Below are 18268 nucleotides of genomic sequence, written 5' to 3' on the forward strand. Positions count from 1 at the left end.
ATTACCGCCGTTTAAGCGATAAATTTGATAGCCCTACTTTAAGCCCAAAAATAAAGACTCTGGATGATTGTAAGACATTTTGTCTGTAATGTTAAATACAATTGGAAAACGATTTAATTAAAAAAATCTATATTAAAAAAAGGCATGTCCGATATTTTTTTGCCGATTCCAATACTTTGAAAATGACATGAATGCCGATCGATCGGGACATCTTTAGTTTTAATATCAAATTATTATAACTCATACTAACGTTTACCTTTTAAGAATTTCATGTCTTTCTATCCGTTGTACCCTTTAAGAACAACAAAATGGTTCTTCAAAGAATCATGAAAATAGAAAGCTACAAGAACCCCCTCTATAGGAAAGAGTACAGCTGTTTGTAAGGGTTAGGGCTTCAAAACAAGATTTTAGGGTTGATTTAGTTTCAAATCAGGGTTTGAAACCTGGCTAGGTAAGGTTTCCAGCCAAGTCTAGGCATTCCTCTTTGAGTTAGGGTTTCACGCATGTGTCCAATTGGAGGCTAAGGTCCACCTGCTCCTTGTCCGGTTGAGAATGAAGGAGACAGACTGGGGCGCTATAAATATTTAGCATTCCTTGGATGATTCACATGTAAGAACCCGTTGATGTAAAAACTAATTTCCGCTGGTTTTCAAGTCAAGTCAAAGAAAGACAAGTGCTGGGCATGGCAAGAGTAACCTTGCATCTCCCTTCAAGAGCCATTTTTTTAACAGCTGCTGTAATCTATTCCTCCTTAAGCAATTATAGGGAATGTGACAATTTTTGGTAAACTCAGGCCTATAATTATTTGGCATCCACATGGGTAGACATCTGATTTTAGGTCACGTTGGCCAGAGGTGTCAGACTAATTTTGGTTTGCAGGCCACTTTTAAGGCAAGTAGATCTCATGTGGGCTGGACCAGTATAGTTTTGGCTTAATAAGTTAACTCATTGACGGTGCTAGACGTTCAATCTATTGGGAGCATTCATTCATTCGTCCCTGGATTGGATTGGATGTCTAACACTGTCTAGCACTAAAAGATGAAGATTCACAGCCAGTTTAAGTGACTTGTTGTACGTCTATTAATGTCAATGGCAGGCAGAGAGTTCATTTTCGGTTAATTCCTGTACATTTTTGTGGAGTCCGGGGTCACTTTCTTGTTAACTCAATGGCTGCCATTGACGGCGCTATACGTCCAATCCATTTTGCCTCGGGGGAAGTGTGACCTACATGTCCCAAATGGGATGTCTACCGATGTGCATGCCAGGTCTCAATTATGATTATTACATATATTTTTACAAATATTTAAAATTAAAGATCATGAAAATATTAATGCACTCTTTTTTTTTTTTTTTTTTTTAAATTATTGTCATATAAGGCTGGGGTCTCAAACATGTGACCAGGGGGCCCATTGTGGCCCCCTAGAAAAATATTGTCCCACCCCCATTTGAAGATACATATATATATATATATTAGGGGTGTCAAACGATTAAAATTTTTAATCGAGTTAATTACAGCTTAAAAATAAATTAATCGTAATTAATCGCAATTCAAACCATCTCTAAAGTATGCCATATTTTTCCTGTAAATTATTGTTGGAATGGAAAGATAAGACACAAGACGGATATATACATACAACATACTGTACTTAAGTGCTGTATTTGTTTATTATAACAATAAATCCACAAATGGCATTATTAACATTCTTTCTGTTTAAGCAGGGGCGGCCCAGCCTATACACAGACTATGCACCTGCTTAGGGGCCCTGACCACTAGTGGGCCCCCAATTTGGCAATTGTTTAATTTATATTCTATTTTGTTTACTACAGTTTGCTTTATTTGACTTTTGTGAGTTTTGATACTTGATTACAAGCTTAAAAAAATAAAAGTCCTTCCTTAACTTCTTTATTTCCTCTTTTAGAAATAGGTTTGGCGCTATCTACTGTAAGTTCTGACAATCATTTGGGGTGAGAAGTTTGAAGTATGCAGTGCAACAAAATCTGATTAATATACAAAATATGGACGTATGGGTTGGATTGCATGTATGGGTTTCACAGTACACTGTGACGAAATGGTGGGCCAAAAATATGGGTCCATTTGCATTATTTTGCTTAGGCCCTGTGTTTAAGTGATCCATGGATAGTAGGACTTGTAGTTCATAAAAGATAAATGTTATAGTTACAAGTTATTGTAATTTTATATTAAAACCCCTCTTCATATTTTCGTTTTGATAAAATTTGTACAATTTTCAATCAAAAGTAGAGTTAATATAATAATAAGAAGAATAAAAATAACAAGAATTGAGTGACTAAACTCTGAGTAATGCCAGTTCACTTTGCATTGTTGTTTAGCTGTGTCAGAATAAGGCCTCATTACTACAGACTGAAGTGCTTTTCTTTTTGTGAACATTATTTTTTTGGAGAGATAGCAATATTATTTTTGTTGTGCTTTCATTAAATGATACTTCTGTTTGTTGTGAAGGAGTTGCAGAAGCGTATGCCAATAAACGGCGCAGCCCAAAGAACGCCTGTGTCCACTCGCCTTTATAACAGATATATCTCTGAGCATATTTTACCCAAAATACAACAAGAGACACATAATTGCCACTAAAAGAAAGCAAACACAATGAAATATGTGTGGAGCACAAAGCAACAACATAAACGTCTCACAACTACTAATTCTCCCACTATTAGAAGGAATAACATTAGTATGGAAAGGCGCTGCGCTGCCCCCAAGCGGCCGGTGGCATTCTCTTCACTCTTAATGTCCATAAACGGACTCATTGAAATCTGTTTGAGGCAATGCGAGAGCGGCTCATTCAGTGCATACATTAATTGCGTCAAATATTTTAACGTGATTAATTTAAAAATTTAATTAACGCCCGTTAACGCGATAATTTTGACAGCCCTAATATATATATGTATGTATATATATATATATATATATATATATATGTGTGTGTATATATATATATATATATATATATATATATATATATATATATATATGTGTGTGTATATATATATATATATATATATATATGTATATATATATATATATATATATATATATATATATATATGTATTAACGCATGCACGGAATGACCCGCTCGTGCATTGCCTCAAACAGTTTACAATGACGCCGTTCTAGCACATTGAGAGCGAAATGGCAGAGAAATGCGAGTGGACACGGGCGTTCATTGGACCGCACCTTTTATTGGTATCAGCTTTGGCATCTCTTCCACAACAATTATAACTATTGTGGCGAGCGACGTGGGGAAGAATGACAGGAGATGATCTTTTTCTTAACACCCTGTATTAAACACAACGCAGAGAACACATACCATTTGCAGCCACCACTGACTATCATGATTGCCCAACTTCCCATCATGCATTTGGGCGGAACAGTTAAGTCGCTAAAGTATCATTTAGGGAAAGCACAACAAAAATAATATTCCTATTTCTCAAAAAAATAATGTTTACAAAAAGAAAAGTGCTCAATGCAAAGAGAACTGGCATTCCCAATCAAAATAGCGATGCAAAATACACATAAAACTTACTCAGACTTTGCCTTGGCTAGATCTCTAATTAATTTAAAATTCGTCACTGACACCTTGTGGTGTATTTCAATCACTATCTTACGCAGTTAAAGATACTGTGGAAGAACGGCAGGGAGCCCATGTGACGGCCCGCTCGGCGACATCAACAATGGTGAGCTATTAGTTTATTTTTTTATTGAAATTTTTACAAATTTTATTGAAACGAAAACATAAAGAGTTTTTATATAAAATTACTATAACTTGTACTCACATTTATCTTTTAAGAAATACAAGTCTTTCTATCCATCGATGGCTTTAACAGAATGTTAATGTTAATGCCATCTTGTTGATTTATTGTTATAATAAACAAATACAGTACTCATGTACAGTATATTGAATGTTTATGTCGGTCTTGTGTCTTATCTTTCCATTCCAACAGTAATTTACAGAAAAATATGGCATATTTTAGAGATGGTTTGAATTGCGATGAATGATGATTAATTCATTTTTAAGCTGTGATTAACTCGATTAAAAATTTTAATCGTTTGACAGCCCTAGTATATATATTAAATGCTTGATGAAAAAAAAGTTCATCTTTATTTAAAAAACATTGTTGTATTTATTTTTTAATTTATTTATATTAGGGCTGTGAAAATTATCGCGTTAACGGACGTTAATTAATTTTTTAAGTTAATCACGTTAAAATATTTGACGCAATTAACGCACATGCCCCGCTCAAACAGATTAAAATGACAGCAGTGTAATGTCCATTTGTTACTTGTTCTTTGGTGTTTGGCGCCCTCTGCTGGCGCTTGGGTCCAAATGATTTTATGGGTTTAAGCACAATGAGTGAGCATGGTGTAATTATTGACATCAACAATGGCGAGCTACTAGTATATTTTTTGATTGAAAATTTTACAAATTTTAATAAAACGAAAACATTAAGAGGGGTTTTAAGATAACATTTCTATAACTGGTACTAATATTTATCTTTTAAGAACTACAAGTCTTTCTATCCATGTATCGCTTTAACACAGGGGTGTCCAAAATTTTTGCAAAGGGGGCCAGATTTGGTGTAATAAAAATGTGGGGGGCCAACCTTGGCTGACGTCCTTCACGTAGAACAATATATTTAAGCAAATTTTAGCAAGCCATTCTGTGTGTCACATTTGCTTTATTATTCTTTTTAATTAATAATTTCAACAATCTCGCAACTAGCTTTTGTGGCGTTCTCTTTCGACTCTCAGGCTCTTGCAAAATACCGCTGCTGTGAAATTATACTAGCTTCAAGTTGCTTCAATTTCTCGCTGCGTTTCTTCCCTGTAATCTTGTCGTACATGTCAGCGTGTCTTGATCGGTAATATTGCCTTACATTGAACTCTTTTAAAAACAGCGACTGTCTCTTTGCAAATGAGGCAGACACAGTTGTTGTGTATTTTAGTGAAGAAATAGTCCAATTTCCACCTAACCTTGAGGCGTCGGCCGTCGCAGTCAACTTTTGTTGTTGTTGTTGATTGTCGCCATTTTAGAAAATTGGAATTAAAGGGTTACACGGGGTAATGTTGCTTAGAGTGCCGCTGCCTTTTAGTGGGTAAATGAGGAGCAGCATTTAGTGTGTGAGCTACTTCATATGCTGGTAGCAGTACTGCTGACCAATTTATTAAGTCTGTGTGCGGACCAGACGTTATTGATTTTATGACAGAGGCTGGGGGCCGGATGAAATTTGACCACGGGCCGCATTTGGCCCCCGGGCCGGACTTTGGACATGTCTGCTTTAACAGAATGTTAATGCCATCTTGTTGATTTATTGTTATAATAAATAAATACAATACTTATGTACCATATGTTGAATGTATATATCCATCTTATCTTTCCATTCCAAAAATAATTTACAGAAAAATATGGCATATTTTATAGATGGTTTGAATTGTGATTAATTACGACTAATTAATTTTTAAGCTGTAATTAACACGATTAAAAATTTTAATCGTTTGACAACCCTAATTTATATATATATGTGTGTGTGTGTGTATATATATATATATATATATATATATATATATATATATATATATATATATATATATATATATGTGTGTGTGTTAATGTTTATACAAACAAAAATAATTCAAATGAATTGGTGATTATGAATTAAACTATTAGAATGAATGAAAACCAGAAATACATTCTAGTTCTGGCCCCCAATAAAATTAGAGTTGACCCCCCATAGTACTTAAATGAGTGCCCTGAAAAGGATTAAGTCAGCAATGTTATGGCTTTCTTGCGCAACAATAAAAAATAAATGTTGTCAATGCGGACTACAGTTCCACGAAAAACCTCGCCGTTCCTTCCTGAAATGCTGCTATGTCAGCACTTCAGAATTTGGTCATATTGGCTAGCAAAACATTAGAACTGCACTTAGACCAAACAACAGAAGTTGGGGACCATGTAATATTGTCCCAAAAGCCTCAATGGGCACCCGGGCTGCCAGTTTGAGATCACTGCCCTCAAAGTATGTAAAGACTGACAACTCTTAATCTTTATTATACAACCCACAGTGAATTTTTTAAAGTACGCTTCACAGTTGTATTTTACCTTGAAGTACTGTACTTATTGTCTTTTAATCATCCTTCTTTTAACTGATTTGTTTGTCACTAGCAGACGCCCAATCCATTTGAAGTGGGGGCGTTCATTCGCTGCCATCCATTCATTCAAACTAGGAGGACTGGCTGTGAATGCTCATGTATCTGTACCATTGACGGCGCTCGACGTCTAAAATGGATTGGACGTCGAGCACCCTAAATATAATGTAAAATCTCTCCTTGTGGGGCATCACTCAAGATGAGAAAAATGATGACTCGGCCTAAAAGTACACGGCAGGAGCTGGTCAATGACCAGAAGAGAGCTGGATGGACAGTTTTGAAAGGCTACTGTCAGTAGAACACTACGGTGCAATGATTTAAAGTCATGCATTTCTCTATATGTGAAGGCCCATCTGAGGTTTGCCAGGGACCATCTGAATGATGCAGATGAGTCATGGGACCAAAGTAAAACTTTTTGGTTCAAACTTTACTCGGAGAAAAATGAAGGATGAGCAGTGTTGGGCACGTTACTTTAAAAAAATTAATTAGTTATAGTTAAAAATGTCCCGATCGATCGATCGGGATGCCGATCACGTCATTTTCAAAGTATCGGAATCGGCAAAAAAATATCGGACATGCCTGTTTTAATATATATATATTTTTTAATTAAATCGTTTTCTAATTGTATTTAACGTTACAGACAAAATATCTTACACTCATCCAGAGTCTTTAGTTTTGGCTTAAAGTAGGGCTATCAAATTTATCGGGTTAACGGTAATTAATTTTTAAAAAAAATTAATCACGTTAAAATTAAAATTAATCACGTTAAAATATTTGATGCAATTAATGCATGCGCTGCACGACCCACTCACGCATTGCCGCGTTCAATCTATAATGGCGCCGTTTTACCTATATATTGAGCTAAAAGGCAGCGTTAAATGAGTAGAGTGGATTTTGGCAGTCTTTGGGGCCTTTTTTTTTTTTTTAACAGGCTAAAGCCTTACAATCCCTCTCTCAACAATTAGCAATATCGTGGAAAGCAATGTGGGGAAGAAAGGTAGTAGTTGATCTTTTTCTTAACACTCTATGTTATTTCCCAACGCAGAGAAGATATGCAGTGGGGAGAACAAGTATTTGATATCCTGCCAACATTGGCAGTGTTTCAATTGGTGCCACTATGCACAGTCATGGTTGCACTTCCCATACTGCATTTGGGCAGAACAGTTAAATGGCTACAGTATCATTTACTGAAAGCTCAACAAATACACTAGATGGCAATATTTAGTCACAATATACAAAGTCACATTTATCCTTTAAGAATTACAAGTCTTTTTATCCGTGGATCCCTCTCACAGAAAGAATGTTAATAATGTAAAAGCCATCTTGAGGATTTATTGTCATAATAAACAAATACAGTACTTATGTACTGTATGTTGAATGTATACCTTCGTCCGAGTTTTATTCATTTTTTTCTTAATGCATTGCCAAAATGTATATGATCGGGAAAAATTATCGGGAATGATTGGAATTGAATCGGGAGCACAAAAAAAAAAAGCAATCGGATCGGCACATATCGGGATCGGCAGATACTAAAACGATTGGATCGGGAGCAAAAAAACATGAACGGAACAACCCTAATCATAACCAAATAACCCTCTCTGGGAAATAAATTACATTATTGAGAAAAAAAAAAAAATTGTTCAGGGGGCCAGACCAAATGTGGAGGCGGGCCGTCTCCGGCCCGTGGGCCGTAGTTTGTGGACCCCTGAGTTAAGTTGTCAAACGTTGACTCATAAGCGCTTCCTCCGAGCGTCCCGCCTCCAAGTTGTGTCGAAAGCGCAAAGCACACATTACGCTCTTGCTCAAGTGGACGTTACCCAAACTGGCGGGCCCTGTTGGCCACGCCCCTCGGACAGGAAGTGAAACTGACAGCTGACAGTTGCTTTGTACCATCCCCTCTCAGCATCTTATACCCAGTTAGCTGAGTGGGGGAAGTACAATGGCGTGTGTAATAGTCTTGAATTGAGCAACCACATGGTTTCACTCTTTTTAATGAAATATTTGTTTTAGTTAGATGGTTTAATCCCTTACCTGAGTTGACGGCGTCCTCCTCTAGTAGCGATTGGATGACAGCGAGGACTTGCTGGACTTCAACGCTTCATGTTTGTAAAAGTCTGTGCTCTGGCGTCTCAGCGCTCCGCCTTGAGATACTGACGACTTGTACTTCCTTGAGGAACTAAAACGTGCGTCGACACACCCCTCGGTGCTCAAGTGTGCAAAGTATGGGTGTGTGTGTCTCAGCGGCTGCTCGCACATTGACATGTAAAAGTTGCAGCGGCCCGCACTGATCGCGCCGAATGCTGACGTTGTAAAAGTCTGCATGTCCTGACAAGTGAAAAGACAAAGAATGTAAGCCAGAGATGCAGCGGCCTGAAAGGGGAGCGGCTTAAACCTTTGTGTGTGTTCGTGTTAGTGTGTGTGAGTGGGTTCACCTTGCCTGGAATGCGGTTGGTTGTCAATGCTGCGTTCGTGTTCTCACTTTTATTGAGTACAGAAAGAAAAATTGGGTTGGGAAGTACTGTAATGTTGTTGGGTTTCTTGAAATGTTATTCCTGAAGTACATTGCTTTGATTTAGGAGTAACCATGCCGCAAACGATCGTTTTTGCAATTTTTGTTTGTTTCGCAAATTGTTTTACGAGTTTGGGCTTTACGTCCTAGCTGGAAATGTGGATTAGAGCTAAAGTTTATGTGCAAAAAAAAAGTTGGACTAGAAATATTATGCATTTATTATGTAAGCAGACGTTTGTAAATATCTAGTTTTGAGTAACGAAAAGCAACAATGACGAGGACAAATCAGAAGAACAGTTTTTCACCCACTTTATGAGGATAGCTTATAGGCAGGGCCGGCCCAGCCTATACGCAGACTATGCAGCTGCTTAGGGCCCCTGACCACCAGGGGGCCCCCAATCTGGCAATTGTTTAATTTGTGTTCTATTTTGTTTACTACAGTTTGCTTTATTTGACTTTTGTGAATTTTGAGACTTGATTACAAGCTTAAAAATATAAAAGTTCTTCCTTAACTTCTTTCTTTCCTCTTTTAGAAAAAGGTTTAGCGCTATCTACTGTAAGTACTGACAATCATTTGGGGTGAGATGTTTGAAGTATGCAGTGCAACAAAATCTGATTAATATACAAAATATGGACGTATGGGTTGGATTGCATTTATGGGTTTTACAGTACACTGTGTGGAAATGGTGGGCCAAAAATATGGGCCCCTTTGCATTATTTTGCTTAGGGCCCCCATATGGCCTGGGCCGGCCCTGCTAATAGGTAATTAAATCAAAGGTCATTCAAACTCAAGGTTTTAAAACGAAACAAGTCATTACATAACTAAAGAAATAGCACAACTAGCAATTCAAGAAACGACTAGAACAGTAAAGAAAAAAATATCACAGAAAATGAACTTTGAAAGGTATTTACAGTGCCTTCCATAATTATTGGATTTAAAATAATTATGTGTTTTTTAGCTTCTAATATTTTTTTTCTAAATAATATGGGACCTTAATGGAAAAAAAGAGAAAAATCCAACCTTCAATACAAGTGCATTTATTCAGTGGGGAAAAAAATCCCACATAAAGAAATAATTATTTGACATCAAATAACGTGTGTCACAATTATTAGCACCCCTGGTGGTAATACTTTGTACAACCCTATTTTGCCAGCAAAACAGCACCTAATCTTCTCCTATAATGTTTCACAAGATGAGAAAAGACAGAAAGAGGGATCTTCAGCCATTCCTCTTTGCAGAATTTCTCTAAATCATCCAGAGACCTGGGTCCTCTCCTCTGTACTCTCCTCTTCAGCTCACCCCACAGGTTTTCAATAGGGTTGAGGTCTGGGGACTGAGATGGCCATGGGAGGAGCGTGATTTTGTGTCTGGTGAACCATTTCTGTGTACATTTGACCATATGTTTAGGGTCATTGCCTTGCTGAAAGACCCAGTGACGATCAACTGGGACCGTGTGCTTTGGTCAGATGAGACCAAGATTGAGCTTTTTGGCAACAAACACTCTAAGTGGGTCTGGCTCTTTCAGCAAGACAAAGACCCTAAACATATGGCCAAATGTACACAGAAATGGTTCACCAGACACAAAATCAAGCTCCTCTCATGGCCATCTCATTCCCCAGACCTTGTTTTGTTGGCAAAAGGGGGTTGTACAAAGTATTAACACCAGGGGTGCTAATAATTGTGACACACATTATTTGATGTCAAATAATTATTTCTTTCATGTGGGATTTTTTTCCCCACTGAATAAATGCACTTGTATTGAAGGTTGGATTTTTCTCTTTTTTTCCATTAAGGTCCCGTATTATTTGAACTAAAAAAAAAAATTATTAGAAGCTAAAAAACACATCTTAACCAGGGGTGCCAATAATTATGGAGGGCACTGTATATATATTGTATCTAGGACTGTCAAAATTATCGCGTCAACGGGCGTTAATTAATTTTTTAAATTAATCTCGTTAAAATATTTGACGCAATTAACGCAGATGCCCCGCTCAGACAGATTTAAATGACGGTACAGTGAAACGCTCACTTGTTAATTGTGTTTTATGGAGTTTTGCCGCCCTCTGCTGGCGGTTGGGTGCGACTGATTTTATAGGCTTCAGCACCCATGAGCATTGTGTAAGTAATTATTGACATCAACAATGGCGGGCTACTAGTTTATTTTTTGATTGAAAATTTTACAAATTTTATTAAAACGAGAACATGAAGAGGGGTTTTAATATAAAATTTCACACATATGTATATATATATATATATATATATATATATGTATATATATGTATATATATATATGTATATATGTATATATATGTATATATGTATATATATATGTATATGTATATATATGTATATATATGTATATATATGTATATATATATATATTAGGGCTGTCAAAATTATCGCGTTAACGAGCGTTAATTAATTTTTTAAATGAATCACGTTAAAATATTTGACGCAATTAACGCACAAATGCCCCGCTCAAACAGATTAAAATGACAGCACAGTGAAAGGCGTACTTGTTGTGTTTTTGGAGTTTAGCCGCCCTCTGCTGGCGCTTGGGTGCGACTGATTTTATAGGCTTCAGCACCCATGAGCATTGTGTAAGTAATTATTGACATCAACAATGGCGGGCTACTAGTTTATTTTTTGATTGAAAATTTTACAAATTTTATTAAAACGAGAACATGAAGAGGGGTTTTAATATAAAATTTCTATAACTTGTACTAACATTTATCTTTTAAGAACTACAAGTCTTTCTATCCATGGATCGCTTTTACGGAATGTTAAGATTAATGCCATCTTGTTGATTTATTGTTATAATAAAGAAATACAGTACTTATGTACCGTATGTTGAATGTATATATCCATCTTGTGTCTTATCTTTCCATTCCAACAATAATTTACAGAAAAATATGGCATATTTTATAGATGGTTTGAATTGCGATTAATTACGATTAATTAATTTTTAAGCTGTAATTAACTCGATTAAAAATTTTAATCTTTTGACAGCCCTAAATGTATCGTATCGTGATGCTGGCATATCGAGGTGTTTTGGTTTATCGTTCCGTCCCTCTCAACAGTAGAGTACTGTGAACCATAAAATTGTGGGGGAACTCTATGAAGTTATATAAACAGTACACATCTCCTCCTCATAAAACATAAACACCGAACCATAATATTTGTGAACAAATCTGATGATTTAAACACGAAAACCCCAGTAAACACTAAATCTATGATAGCGCGCTGGTGCGTGAATGACACGCAGCTGTGTGGACACTTGCCAGCATGAAAGCCGCCATCCCACCAGCACGTTAATGGCTACCAGATGTTGCCGTACCCGTGCCCACCGCGGACCCCCGAGCACACCTGCCTCTTTGTCTAACCGACGCAAATGAACAAGTAGCCGGGCCGCGGCAGAAGGAGGGTTGTTACCATGGTAACAGACAGGAAGTAGTGCTTAAGCGGTTTCCTGTCAGCTTCCTCTTTATCGCGTAATGACATCTCACAGGGAAACATCAGCAGCCGTGCGACGATATCAACAATATCTGGGTGTGTGCGGGTGTTAAAGTCGACTTAAGTGTGAGTTTGTTTGCTTGTGCGTCTGTGAGTGAGTGTGTATTTGTGTGCAAATGTGGTTGAAACGCTCCCATAAAGATCTTTAGTCCATATAAGTATGTCTCTGCTGCTTTTACGATGACAGCAATAATGTTTTTTGACTCAATGGCTGCCTGTCGATGGCAGTAAACGATTTAATTTGCAGCAAATTATAACGCTAAATCCAGTTAATTTTATGGCGTAATGCAGGGGTCCCCAAACTACGGCCCTCGGGCCGTATCTGGCCCGCCTCCACATTTGGTCTGGCCCCCTGAACAATTTTTTTTCCCTTCCCAATAGTGTTATTTATTTCCTGGCTTTTTTCTGTGAAGAACCCAGAGAGGGTTATTTGGTTATTATCTATTTAATTAATAGTGTTATTATCATTATATGATATGATATGATATTATATTTTGGACTGTCAAACGATTAAAATTGTTAATCGAGTTAATCATAGCTTAAAAATTAATTAATCATAATTAATTGAAATTCAAACCATTTATAAAATATGCCATATTTTTCTGTAAATTATTGTTGGAATGGAAAGATAAGACACAAGACGGATATATACATTCAACATACTGTATATAAGTAATGTATTTGTTTATCATAACAATAAATCAACAAGATGCCATTAACATTATTAACATTCTGTTAAAGCGATCCATGGATAGAAAAACTTGTAGTTCTTAAAAGATAAGTGTTAGTACAAGTTATAGAAATTTTATATTAAAACTAGAGATGTAGATAGATCGGGTCCGATCACGTCATTTTCAAAGTATCGGAATCGGCAAAAAAAATATCGGCCATGCCTTTTTTTAATATACAGTGGTACCTCTACATACGAAGTTAATCCGTTCCAGGACCTTGTTTGTAAGTCGAAATGGTCGTATGTCGAGCAGGATTTTCCCATAGGAATACATTATAATTCCATTAATTCGTTCCACAGCCCAAAAACCTTCACTAAATCCTTAAAAAATACTGCTGGTGCTATTACAAATGGCAATTACACATAGCAAAACAAATAAATTATAAATCAAAATCGGAATAATAATAATAATAATAATAATAATAATAATAATAATAATTCCTGTATTAATGTAACGAATCGGGTTCTAATGTGGCGGACGTTTTTGCTGACCCTGAACGCACCGCGGGGCTGACGTGCCAGAGACAGACCGGTGAGCTTGAGTTTCACTTTCACTTTGAATGTTTTCTTGAGAACACCGTCAATTGCGGCAGACAGAAGGTGTTTTTGTTTTGAATAAGTTGTGAAATAAATGATAAAAACGTGGCGAAGTTGGCGAATTGTCAGCTTAACTTATAAAGACTGGCGAACGATGGTCGGAGGAGGACCGTGGAGATGTATTGTTGAGCCATTTCACGGATGCCCACCCTACGCTCATATTTTTCTGTCATTTGCATCTTCATTTAGAAGGTAAGCGTCAACTTTTTCCTTGTTTCACCACCTGTACCAACCTTTTCTGAAACCAGTGTTGATTTGTTACACAAGAAAATCCGCCGTGCATTCGTCTGCGGTGCTGCCATTGTCGTCGTATTTCGAGCATGTCGTCGGATGTAGAAACAAATGGCGAGTCAAATTTTACGTCGGATGTCGAAAAGTTCGTGTGTCGAAGCGATCGTATGTAGAGGTACCGCTGTATATATATCTTTTAATTAAATCGTTTTCTAATTGTATTTAACGTTACAGACATAATATGTTACACGCATCCAGAGTCTTTAGTTTAGGCTTAAGGTAGGGTTATCAAATTTATCCCGATAACGGCGGTAATTAAAATTTTTTTAAAAATGTATCACGTTAAAATATTTAACGCAATTAATGCATGCGTTGCACGACCCACTCACGCATTGTCACGCTCAATCTGTAATGGCGCTGTTTACCTATTTAGAGAGATAAAAGGCAGCGTAAAATGAGTAGAGTGAATTTTGGCAGCCTTTGAAGCCTTTTTTTAATTGGCTAAAGCCTTACAATCCCTCTCCCTACGATTAGAAATATAATGGGGAGCAATGTGGGGAAGCAAGGTAGCAATTGATCTTTTCTTAACACCTTATGTTATTTCCCAACGCAGAGAAGATGTATCAATTGGTAGCACTACGCACAGTCATGGTTCCACTTCCCATCATGCATTTGGGCATGGTTACAGTATCATTTACTGAAAGCTCAACAAATACACTAGATGGCAATATTTAGTCGCAATACACAAAGTCACAAGTCTTTCTATCCGTGGATCGCTCTCACAGAAAGAATGTTAATAATGTAAATGCCATCTTGAGGATTGATTGTCATAATAAACAAATACAGTACTTATGTACTGTATGTTGAATGTATATATTCGTCCGAGTTTTATTCATTTTTTTCTTAATGCATTGCCAAAATTTATATGATCAGGAAAAATGATCGGTAATGATTGGAATTGAATCGGGAGCAAAAAAAGGCAATCGGATCAGGAAATATCGGGATCGGCAGATATTCAAACTAAAACGATCGTATCGGGAGCAAAAAATCATGATCGGAATAACCCTAATTAAAACCCCTCTTGATGTTTTCGTTTTATTAAAATGTGTAAAATTTTCAATCAAAAAATAAACTAGGAGCTCGCCATTGTTGATGTCATTACACAATGCTCACTCCCCAAACTCATAAAATCATTTGGAGCCAAGCGCCAGCAGAGGGCGCCAAACAACAAAAAAATAGGTAACAAGTAATAAACACACAGCCAGGGCAACAAAGGAGTGGCTTCGTAAGAAGCATTTCAAGGTCTTGGAGTGGCCTAGCCAGTCTCCAAATCTCAACCCCATAGAAAATCTGTGGAGGGAGTTGAAAGTCCGTGTTGTCCAACGACAGCCCCAAAACATCACTGCTCTAGAGGAGATCTGCATGGAGGAATGGGCCAAAATACCAGCAACATTTTGTGAAAAGCTTGTGAAGAGTTACAGAAAATGTTTGGCCTCCGTTATTGCCAACAAAGGGTACATAACAAAGTATTGAGATGAACTTTTGGTATTGACCAAAAACTTATTTTCCGCTATGATTTGCAAATAAATTCTTTAAAAATCAAACAATGTGATTTTCTGTGTTTTTTTTTTCCACATTGTCTCTCATGGTTGAGGTTTACCCATGTTGACAATTACAAGCCTCTCTAATATTTTCAGTGGGAGACCTTGCACAATTAGTGGTTGACTAAATATTTATTTTATATATACATATGCAATGTTTTATTTATTTATTTATTTATTTATTAATTTTTTGTTTGTTTGTTTGTTAATAACGTGGTAACCACCTGACACCTTGCTTACTACCGAGTCACACTGAAGGCGCTGTAGGGAAAAGTTAACTGCTGACAGAGGAGGCATTGACATGGCGCAAAATTAAATTAGCGTTTTTTTTTTTTTTAGTTTATATTAGTGTTGTGAAAAGGGGGATGTTAAGCTAAGTGGATGTTAAACAACGGATAATTGTTATTGGATCTTTTAGTTTTGAAATGTTTGTGTGTCATTGCGCCGTCTAGCTGCACTGATTTGCTTTATAATACAAAAGAATGCTGTCTTTGTAATAGCTTAGTATTGGTAAGTAAACTATTCTGCATTCCACTATCCAGAAAGAATAAAATTGAGGAATTTTATTAAATAACAAAAAAATACAACCAAACAGCATAAATAGTGACCAGTGAAACTACTTGAACAGTAACTGAAGAAATGACGAGCACAGAACATGAACCTTGAATATATATTTACATCTGTATTGCTGCAATGCATATTTTATTTCCGAATGCAACAATGGAAGAAGGCTTGTTTTCCGTTTTTCAATGACCAATTATGAAACGGACGATGATTAATTTCGCGTTATATTTTTTTATCTTTTACTTGGTGAACTCAGAAGAAAAATAAATGCCTGAAAGAGTAAAATTTTAAATGACTTTTGCACATCAAGTCTCATAACAGAACGTGTAATGTACGGTATATGTTAATGCAAATGACTTAAACGCACACATAGTGGCTTTTTATCCATTTTTATATAAACCCAATCTATTATACAAGAATGTGTCACTCAATATAATACCAGTCATAACAATGTGTCTACTTTCAACTAATTTGACACCGTGTCTACTCTCAGTCAATTCAAATGTGCTGTCCTAACAAAAATGTGATAATAAATCAACAGTATTTAGCCTTCATACACTGAAAAAAAATAACTGGTGGATTTACTTGATAAAATCATTGTAACAATTTGCACTTACCGTATTGGCCTGAATACAAGACGGTGTTTTTTTTTTTTGCATTGAAATAAGACTGAAAAAGTGGGGGTCGTCTCATATTCGCGGTCTAGACGTTATACCCATTCACGACGCTAGATAGCGCCAGATACAGTGCCCTCCATAATTATTGGCACCCCTGGTTAAGATGTGTTTATTAGCTTCTAATAAAAAAAAAAAAAAAAAAAATTCAAATAATATGGGAACTTAATGGAAAAAAAGAGAAAAATCCAACCTTCAATACAAGTGCATTTTTTCAGCGGGGAAAAAAAATCCCACATAAAGAAATAATTATTTGACATCAAATAATGTGTGTCACAATTATTAGCACCCCTGTTGTTAATACTTTGTACAACCCCCTTTTGCCAACAAAACAAGGTCTTGGGACTGAGATGGCCATGGGAGGAGCTTGATTTTGTGTCTGGTGAACCATTTCTGTGTAGAATTGGCCATATGTTTAGGGTCATTGTCTTGCTGAAAGACCCAGTGACGACCCATCTTTCAGCTTTCGTGCAGAGGGCAACGGATTTTGATTTCAAATGTCCTGGTATTTCAAAGCATTCATGATGTCATGCACCCTAACAAGGTTCCCAGGGCCTTTGGAAGCGAAACAGCCCTACAGCATCACTGACCCACCCCCATACTTCACAGTGGGTATGAGGTGCTTTTCAGCACACGGTCCCAGGCTTCAACTGGGACCGTGTGCTTTGGTCAGATGAGACCAAGATTGAGCTTTTTGGAACCAAACACTCTGAGTGGGTCTGGCGTGCCACAAAAGATGCGCATGCTGAAAAGCACCTCATACCCACTGTGAAGTATGGGGGTGGGTCAGTGATGCTGTTTCGCTTCCAAAGGCCATGGGAACCTTGTTAGGGTGCATGGCATCATGAATGCTTTGAAATACCAGGACATTTTAAATCAAAATCTGTTGCCCGAAAGCTGAAGATGGGTCGTCACTGGGTCTTTCAGCAGGACCCTAACCCCTAAACATATGGCCAAATCTACACAGAAATGGTTCACCAGACACAAAATCAAGCTCCTCCCATGGCCATCTCAGTCCCCAGACCTTGTTTTGTTGGCAAAAGGGGGTTGTACGAAGTATTAACACCAGGGGTGCTAATAATTGTGACACACATTATTTGATGTCAAATATTTTTTACTTTATGTGGGATTTTTCCCCACTGAATGAATGCACTTGTATTGAAGGTTGGATTTTTCTCTTTTTTTTTCCATTAAGGTCCCATATTATTTGAATAAAAAAAATATATTAGAAGCTAAAAAACACATCTTAACCAGGGGTGCCAAGAATTATGGAGGGCACTGTATCATTGAAGCGATCTTCTGTCATGACACATCCAGCTTCTCTCAAGTTTAACCAGTTTGCATTATTTGATTGCAATGTTTTTCCTTATACAGATTTGTTTCAAGACTACAGTTACAGTTAGACTTCACTTTGATGGTTAGTGCAGTTATTGCAATTTTGTTGTTTTATCACAATAGATTGGTTTATTTACATTTCGAAAACCAGAAGCCATTCATTTACGAATGTGATTGCACTTTAGTTTACATATCTAAATGTTCAGATTAGGGCTGTCAAACGATTAAAATTTTTAATCGCGTTAATTACAGCTTAGAAATTAATTAATCGTAATTAATCGCAATTCAAACCATCTATGAAATATGCCATATTTTTCTGTAAATTATTGTTGGA

At 36.8% G+C, this 18268-nt stretch overlaps 2 protein-coding genes across 3 annotated transcripts in view; one reads left to right on the top strand and one right to left on the bottom strand.

Moving 5' to 3' along the window:
* Positions 1 to 8436, bottom strand: part of tnfaip8l2b (tumor necrosis factor, alpha-induced protein 8-like 2b) — a 30672-nt gene extending 22236 nt beyond the window's left edge. The window contains exon 1 of the mRNA XM_057834349.1: positions 8211 to 8436. The gene's annotated coding sequence lies outside the window, so the exon portion shown is untranslated. The remainder of the gene's footprint in view (positions 1 to 8210) is intronic.
* The window catches only part of lysmd1 (LysM, putative peptidoglycan-binding, domain containing 1), an 87087-nt gene that overhangs the window by 37667 nt on the left and 31152 nt on the right, over positions 1 to 18268 (top strand). The gene's annotated exons all lie outside the window — the stretch shown is intronic.

Source organism: Corythoichthys intestinalis, chromosome 4 (assembly GCF_030265065.1).
Source record: "Corythoichthys intestinalis isolate RoL2023-P3 chromosome 4, ASM3026506v1, whole genome shotgun sequence".
Lineage (NCBI taxonomy): Eukaryota > Metazoa > Chordata > Actinopteri > Syngnathiformes > Syngnathidae > Corythoichthys > Corythoichthys intestinalis.